The 9,001-nt window shown below is 41.3% G+C and overlaps 1 long non-coding RNA gene and 1 pseudogene across 1 annotated transcript; one reads left to right on the top strand and one right to left on the bottom strand.

Moving 5' to 3' along the window:
• The first annotated feature begins 2,412 nt into the window (after positions 1-2,412).
• The window catches only part of LOC127310738 (F-box/kelch-repeat protein At3g23880-like), a 64,476-nt pseudogene continuing 57,887 nt past the window's right edge, over positions 2,413-9,001 (top strand).
• LOC127308770 (uncharacterized) lies at positions 3,912-4,899 on the bottom strand. Its single transcript, XR_007856749.2, has 2 exons — positions 4,716-4,899; positions 3,912-4,082 (listed from the first exon to the last, which is right to left on the bottom strand). It is a non-coding gene; the product is annotated as an uncharacterized lncRNA (long non-coding RNA).

Raw genomic sequence — 9,001 nt, 5'->3', positions numbered from 1 at the left:
GGATCGCCTTTTTTTGGTTTGTAAAATACAAAAGAAAATGATAGAAAATTTACAAAAAAAATTGTTTTCAGATTCTTGTATGTTATGCAACCTACTATTCGGAGAAATTAAGAAATTCGAATTTTCACTTTTTTTGCAAAAAAAGTTTAAAAAATGGTAAAACCGCAATAACTTTTGCATACGACGTCGGAAAAAAACGTATAATATATCAAAAAAATCCTGGGAAAAAGTTACATCCGAATTCACCGGGGTTTACCCGGTTAGCCAATTTTTAGATTCTCAAAATTCCAAATGAAAATACGAAAGTAGGAAGATTTTAGTTTTTGCTATAAATTACGGATTTTATATTTTTTAAAATTTTCAAAAAAATAAAATTAATAATTGCATCCAGCATAAAGATTACTATTACTTTTACCCAATTTTTAGATTTTCAAATTTTTAGGTTTTAGGTTTGGCAAAAAAAATATTTTAAAAATTAAAAAAATTAAAAAAATAAAAATTAAAAAGTTAATGTTTATTTATTTATTCACGATTATTATTACATCATTATTTTTGTTTATGAAAAAAATTATTTGAAATTCAAACAATAAAAAAATGTGACATCGACCAACATGTTAATAGGATTGATATGATACTAGTATCACATACATGCGCGCGTAGCACTGGGATGCGGGACGGAATGGAACTCGGAAGCGTGCTAGAGGTGGAGTAGTGGGAGGATGGGTGACCGAGCGGGAAGTTTGACCACGAGTAAGTAATTTGACTAGAGATAAGTGTAGTTAGAGATAGAGACTAAGCTATGCAAATAACTGAAATAATAGAAATTCTGAAGAAAAAAAATAGAAAAAAACGGAGTGAAAAAAAATTAGAAACCCAAATGAATTAAAAAAAATTAACGAAATAGCCTTTAGTCCCGGTTGGGGACACAAACCGGGACTAAAGGTCCTTCGCCCAGGCGCACGCTAGCCGCCCACGTGGATGGACCTTTAGTCGCGGTCTAAAGCCCGTTGTGAACCGGGACTAAAGGCCTTTTTTCTACTAGTGAAATATGCATCAAATCTAGGGAATCCGGTCTGGGAACAACTACTGGGAGAATGGAGATGGGAGATTGGAGATCCAGTGGCACGCGGCCCTCCATCTCACGTTCCCCCGAAGAGCGGGCTCGCCCAGGCGGCCGAGGCACGCACACACATGGCAGAGGCGCGCAGATATTGCAGGAGCTCCTGCAACACGCGGTAATGGAGCTCCCTCGAGCTGTAGGAGGCCAGGAATGGGGCGGCGGGGGGCGGCGGGGAAGAAGATGTTGCAAGATGGCGGCGGGGACCGGCGTAGACGGCAGGATTTGAGGCCGGGACGAAGCGGATGAGGAGGTCTCGGACGGCGGCGGCGGGGGGGGGGGGGGGTGGCGGGGGACTGCGGCGCCACCTAACCCTAACTCTCTGTCATGGAACAAGACAGGGAGGAGGAGGAAATGAGCAGGGGGTCTCGCCCCTGTCGGGCAGGGTCGGGGGCATTTCGTGGTTTATATCAGATGGCATTTTTTCGTAGTTTCTATAAAGTGTATGGGGCATTTCGGTCCTTTGCAATCGAGAAAGCGGGGGGAAGCTCGGGAAGCACCTCCGAGGCTGCTTTCGCTCGCAGCGGGTTTGGCAGTGCATTTTACCACCACGCTTTTCCCAAGCGCTTTTTCACTTCGTGGTGTTTGTTTCAACTTCCGCTTTTACATCCCAAAAGCAGAAGTAGAAGCTGAAACAAACGGAGCCATAATCGCCTCCGTTTAGCAGTAAGGGCAAACTGGTTGACCTGCTGTGAAGACCAAAGCCGGATACACCGCCAAATGCCAAGATAAGTCAAATATCTGCGCTTGTAATATTTCAAGGAAACAATCACGTAAAACTATATTTTTTAAACTAATTTATTATCTAAAATGATTTGTTAAATCTAGGGAATAATAGAATTATAATTTTTTATATTTAACTAATTTGTCATAGTACAAGAAACAAACATATTTGTTTTCATTACTACCACAAGAACTTGTTTCCATGATAAATGGAAATTGCTCCGGTCATTTGTGTTAGACATTTTGGTTGCAACCGACTCAAATTATTTCGATCATTTGTGCCCAATGTTTCCTGGTGAGTCAAAAAATGATTCCAATAGAACTGTAATCGCTGTACACCAATGAATAAAGTAACCGTAGTGGAGATTAGATTTATTTCATAAGAAATATTAAAGTTTCTACCATAATACAAGATTAATTTGGTTTCACCTCTCCACAATAAAATGGCTCTAGGTTTAGGACTTATGATTTACGCCATCGAGGCGCAATGTGGAGGCCATGATCCCAAAAAAAGCAAGATATTTGTATGAAAACTAAAAAATATATTCACGGATTACTGAAATGTGTTTGTAATAAACAAAAACAAAATTTTGGTGATCACAGTAAAATCTTAGCCAAATAAAAAAATTCAAACAAAGAAATTCACTTCTAGTTATGGAAAAATGGCTCTAGGGTTAGGGTTAAAGCGTGGTACCATCCGGAGACCACAAGGCAATGAACTCACGGGTTCTCTCACGCCATAACGCTGCCGCCCGCGGCGATGACCCCAGGTTCACGGGGAACACAATTTGTTACGTCAACTGCTAGAGGGTGGAACATGTGCCAACACGTTGGAGTCGTCGTCGAGTTTTTGATCGTGGAAGTTTTGGTTGCTAGAGCCTAGATCGGCGAGGGTGACCTCATCGAGGCCCTCATCTAAATTAATCCGATGAATATATGAAAATGTCTGTAATTTTAACTATATAAATGAAGGATATTCAACTACACCCAGGTGTAGTTACATCCACGTGTGTTTCACACAATCTAGAAAGTATCTAACATGCGGGATAGTATGTACATATAGTATGAAGTATATAAGACTAATTCGGTACTATATATATACTATTTTGTAGGTAGTATGTAATTTTTTTATGTATACTCATTTTTTACATATAAATATGCATGTATTTCGTATATATAGTGCAAACTACGTGTTTATATGCATTTATTTCACTAAACTTAGTTTAAAATATCTTAGATATAGTGTACAAAGATACTTAAATCGATAAATTATTGTATATATACTTCCGTATGGCAGTATATGAGATATGAGTGTAACTACACCGAGGAATAGAAAGTATTTATCCTATAAATGAATTTAGATATATGGTTTTGTATATATACTTCCGTATCCGCCGCCTTCCCTGCTCTCCATCGGCGGCGCCGCTGGAAGACCACGACCTGCTCTCCGAGATCCTCCTACGCCTCCCCAAGCGACCTTCCTCCCTCCCGCGCGCCTCTCTCGTCTGCAAGCGATGGCGCAGCCTCGTCTCCGACCCGGGCTACATCCGCCGCTTCCGCCTTCGCCACCACCGCAACCCTCCCCTCATCGGTTGATTTGTCCAAAAAAATCGCTGCCTCTCCTTCGTACCTACCATGGAGTCCCCCAATTATGTTCCTCGAAACAGGGTTTCGCCCCGCTATATTAATATAGCAACCAACCGATACAAGATAGCAACCACCGTTGTGGCAAACAGCACAACAAGCCCAAAAGAAAGAAAAGAGAAAATATAAAAGAAGCTAATGCCGACACCGGCAGATCGACGAAAACGAAGACGGCCCGCAATCGCTGCACCCTCCGGAGAAGTCCCACCGCTTCCTAGCACACCGAGTCGCCGCATACCAAACAATAGCTTCAACAAGGAAACGACGATGCCGCCGCTGCTGCCCGGACTAGTTCTAGGGTTTCCCGGTATGCAGAGGGGATTGGGTAGGGGTACTGTCACGCCCCGAGACCGGGCCTGGACGAGACAGCCGCTGCGCGCCTATAAACCGAGAGGCTTATACGCGTGCAAGGCTAAAAATGCAGGCATAAACCAGCATAGTGGATCTCGAGAAGCTCAAATACATTATTTTTACAAGTTCATTTACAATTACATAGGAATTGCAACTAGATTCTCTAAGCCACTTCCCACCCGCTGATCCAGCCTAAACTCCGATCGACGACATCTTCTCCCCCTTCTTACATTAACATCGACTGCGACTAAAAACATAAGGGAGCTAGGTGAGTACAACAAGTCATACTTAGCAACCCGATTATACACAATCATATAAAATGTAAAATAGAAATACTTTTCTGAAAAACAAGTGGTTAGAGCAGTTAAGCATTTTAAAAGCACGGTGCCACACATGAAAGTAAGCGTTCCCAACCCGGGAGTCACAGGGCTGAAATTCTACACTTTTATACTCTGCAGAGGGGTATTCCGACATCGACAACCTCGACTAGCACCACACAGGCGCTAGAAGAGCATAGCCCTTTAGCCCACTAGAACCCGGACATCTGGACATACAGGGCCGTCCCTAGCGGAGAACTCAGTCAGTCCCATACCTAAACTGTGACCGGTACAATACGTTTACCTTCGTAGCACCAAGTTTTTCTCTTATAAAAACAATATTATTATTTTCCACGATGTTCGCTTCCCAAATCAATACTCGCGCTAATGTTCGGTTTGTATTGGCGGCTCTAGCGGATCTATCACCGTATACCGACACCGGCACATTAGTCCACAAATACCTCAACCGGCAATTCCACATATCACTACCAAATACTACATATGCATTTTAACAGCAAAACGTATTCTACAGAAATTATATGAGAGAGTATAAAGCAGCTTACCTCAATTAGCTATGTCGTAGCTACCAAATAATCTCTAGCTCAACTCTTCTCATAATATGACGATGACATGCACCCACAGATCATATCTCCTCTCGCGCTATGATTCCATCGCCTCCAAAATATAAACGCAGCAACTCCCCTCTCTCTCTCACTAGCACTCTCTGCTCCAGCTCTCTCTCGTGGGGTGTGTGAGGACTGGGCAGCAGCAGCTAGCATGGCCTAGTTATAGGAGGAGCACCGTCTAATCCCCAGCTAAAATATCTGAACCTGGCCGCTTGAAGCAAAAGATCTGCTCCCATTGGTTACTCTATCACACACGTGTCAAAGACTGACAGGTTGACTACCATGCACCTCTCCACGTATAGAAACAAAGAATGACTAAGCCACTATCACCAAGCCAACACTACTACTAGTAGGAAGCCACGTTGGCTCCTCTCAAATAATGCATACATTTACTACTTCTAGTTTACTTGTGCATGGCCGACATGCATATGTCAGAGCCAAAGCATCCCTTCTATTCTTCTCTCTCCTAAGCACAACGTATACACTATTACTGGTACATAGTAATTTTTTTTTGCGAGAAAAAAAGGAACTTTAATAAGCATGAAGGGTTACAAGACGATCATGGTCTAGCACCTGAAGGACATACCACGTAACTGTACGGCGTTCTTCCCTTGCAAAATTTGCCATGCAGTGGCTAACCCTAACCTGCGATCGCTCCACTTTTACAAACTTACACAATCTATCACAACTAGACAAGTTCTTTATCTTAGAAATATAATGTAGAAGGGCAGATCTGTCTTGCGTCGACGAACTGACAACTTCCACAAGCTGAGCACAATCAGTTTCAACTATAATAGGCAATTGACTGAACTGAAGTGAAAGTTCTAAACCTTCCATGCATGCGTGTAGCTCAGCTTCTAAAGCAGATACACAATTATCCAGAAACCGACATGCAGTAAATATCAGCCTTCCTTCTTCATCACGTAGGGCAATACCCGTACCGGCCGAATGATCAGCCGCATGGTAAGATCCGGCAATGGAGAGCTTCATCCATCCAGCCGGTGGTACATAGTAATTAGCTAGGTACTTCTATTAGTTAGCTCCACACAGAAAACAAGTCGGCTTAGCTTACCACTTGAATTAACTACTCCAATTTTTGTTGTATGCACAAAGATTAGTACCCAAATCGTAATTAGCTAGTGCAAAGTATATTTCCTTTCACTGAAAACATCTGTCTCAAGACATCTAGGAGTCTACCAAATATTTAGAAGCTCTAATACTCTTTGAAATTTATGCGCATGGCAGAAAGTATAAACAATCATCCTTGAGCATGCAGCGAAGAAAAATCTAAGTTCACAACGTCAAGCAAAGAGTGCAAAAAATTTACTATACGCATAGTAAAACTAGTTTAGTCATGGTAATTTACAATTCAAACAACATGCAGCTAAATCATTGTTATAACTTGCACAAACAAGAGAAATAACCGACAGCTCCTAGTGGCAAAATTTACGATCTACCCATTTCCCGTTTCCTAAAATTGATGGTAGATGATTTGGTAGAAATGATGAGAGGGAGAGGTCGTGCCCAAGAATATATGCATGCGTATGTTCCTTGGAGGAAGTAGAAATATATCGAGCAGGAGTTGTTGTCAATGTTGGGTGTTCGTAGCAGAAAACAAAAAAATTCTAACTAACGCAACCCGGTTGCCCAGATCTATCTAGGAGTAATGCAGTAACGGAGATGAGATATCGGAAACGTACCCTCGTAGACCGATAGCGGTTAACATCCGCTAGAATGTGGTTGATGTAGTCGTACATGCGACGCTGACCTCAAGGTCGTGAAGAAGTCCTCTCGTACGACGTCAAGTGCCCCAAGTGTTGCACCTCGTAGGTCCCGTAGGCTTATGGTGCCCAACGACTCTTCCCGCCTCAGATCCAGCTAAGGTTGAGGAAGTAGATCTTCTAGATCCGAATGCCGGTAGCGCTCCCGCGTACCGGGTGGAGTACTCCCTCCGTGCGCAGCTCTTCGAGGAGCCACGGGGTGGAGAGAGAACAAGAGAGAGAGAGGGGAGAGGGATAGGAGGCGCCCCAAGGGGTTGCTCTTGCTCCCAAAACCCTAATTGGGGTGGTATATCCTCCTCCTCCCAAAACCCCCACTATATATAGGGGGAAAGGGGAGGGGGGTTGGCCGGCCAAGGGTGGAACCCTAGCCGCCGCCCCCACCAACCCTAGGGAGGCCGGCTGGGCCCCCATTAGGGTGGCTAGCTAGGCCCCCAAGGGAAACCCTAGCTGCCCCACCTAGGAAAACCTAGGGGGCTGGCCGGCCACCTCATGGGCCCCCTCCGGGAGGGCCCATTAAGGGTGGGCTGCACCAATTAATTAAATAAATACATATATTTAATATTAATTCACTTAATTAATATATAATACATATTATTTAATTCCCGATGATCCAAGACACCTCTCGTATCACTCTGAACACCTTCGGATTCCTCCGGAACCCTTTCTAGTTGAAATCCTTATGACTCAAGCATCGCTACATTTTTTTAGTAAACCTTTTGAATTTGTCAAAACACTCTTTATCACAAATCGAGCTTTATGTCTTTCTTAAAGTTTCATTTCTTCCAAGGAAGATTAAGTAACATGTTTATTTCATAAGATCAAGTATGAGAATACTTTGCAATCTAAAATGTAACTTTAAAATGTGATTTCGTGACTTTTCAAGTCATCTTTCGCATTTAGGTCCACCATCGCTTCTTTTTAGTTCGTAGGTATGTTTTAATTCAAGACAAGTAAATCATGAATGTCATTCCGCGACCGGGCATAATGAATTCTTGAATCCTACTTACTTTTGTAAAACTTCAATCGAGACACTATGATCATTATCATTTTGTCTCTCCTCTTTTCGCAGAGTTTTGGTTCCGGAACAACTTCTGTTGCGCCACTCTGACACTTGGAGGTAAGGTCAATTACCTTTTGGTTCAGTTTTACTTTCTTTCATTAACACCCTTAATGAGAACCTATTTCTCGAGAGGGTACCATGTTTAGCAACACAAGTTTTTCCACTTTGGCTTTGTGAAAGATGTATTCAAATTCATAATTACTTGTGAATACTATGCAAAGATTTTATTCATCTTAATTTTGAATTATCCCGTAACTCAAAATTTCCATGAATTTTAGATGGTTCCCTTTTTCAAATGAGTGTTTGCTATCCTTTAAATGACGACTCTAATTTATAATAATGGTAACACGATAAGAGATACATTTTGGACCATACAATATTTCAATAGAGTATGATTACGATACTTTAGACATATCAACACCTCGACATATTTTAAACATTGCAATTTGTGAAACATCTTCCACAAGTCTTTATGCAGAAAACCATAACTCAAAACTTATGTCACTTTGCTCAAATCGCAGAGACTCATTTTTCTTGTTAATTAATACCAATCTTCATTCTGAAAATCTTTGAGCCCATCAAATGCTTTCAGATTAAGTGTCATTTAGTAAATACACATATTTACTTAAATCAACAATGAAGTTCGTGAAATAATGATATACACTACTTGTTGAAATCCAATACATCATTATGTTTGATACTAAACAATTTTAGCGCACATTCTGTTTTACCAGAACGCGGAGTTTTATTCATAAGGCATAACTTTACATGTGTCAAAAGATTATGCATCTAATGACTTTGGTGTTTCATCAAATATGAACATACACCATGCCAACTTGAATTAAATGGTAGTGTCATTCGAAAATGATGTCATTATTAAGTTTGGGTATTTTCCGGCATTGTAGTGTTTTATAAATGTTCAATCTATCATTATCGGGACTATGATAAGAATAACTCATTCATAACCAATATGTGAACATAAAAGGCTTTATTCATACAAAGGACAGCTGATTGTCTCTGACACATATGAATAATTGTCTTGCGAATGCAAGGCATGCTAATAAGGTTCACACTCATGGTGGTTACAAATATTTATTCAAATCCATTCTATAGTCCAAATGATAGATGTGGAGGGAGAATGTCGTTGGCCATCAACAATCTTGATTGCCTTCAACATGCAACCTCACCTCATTTCATCCAAACAAATCTCAAGCAGTAGGCTCTGTTTTCCAATAAAACAGACCAAGTATCAAATACTGTATAAACCGCAATAAGTGTTTGTAGGAAAACATCTATAACATGTATATCACATATACCTTTCTCCGACGATGACTTCCCTTGCCGTTGGTTCTACTTTTAGAGTTCTAAACTCAGCTAGGAAT

The sequence above is a fragment of the Lolium perenne genome, chromosome 6 (genome assembly GCF_019359855.2).
Source record: "Lolium perenne isolate Kyuss_39 chromosome 6, Kyuss_2.0, whole genome shotgun sequence".
Lineage (NCBI taxonomy): Eukaryota > Viridiplantae > Streptophyta > Magnoliopsida > Poales > Poaceae > Lolium > Lolium perenne.
The sequence above is the reverse complement of the archived record's forward strand: the minus strand, read 5'-3'. Positions and strand labels throughout refer to the sequence as shown.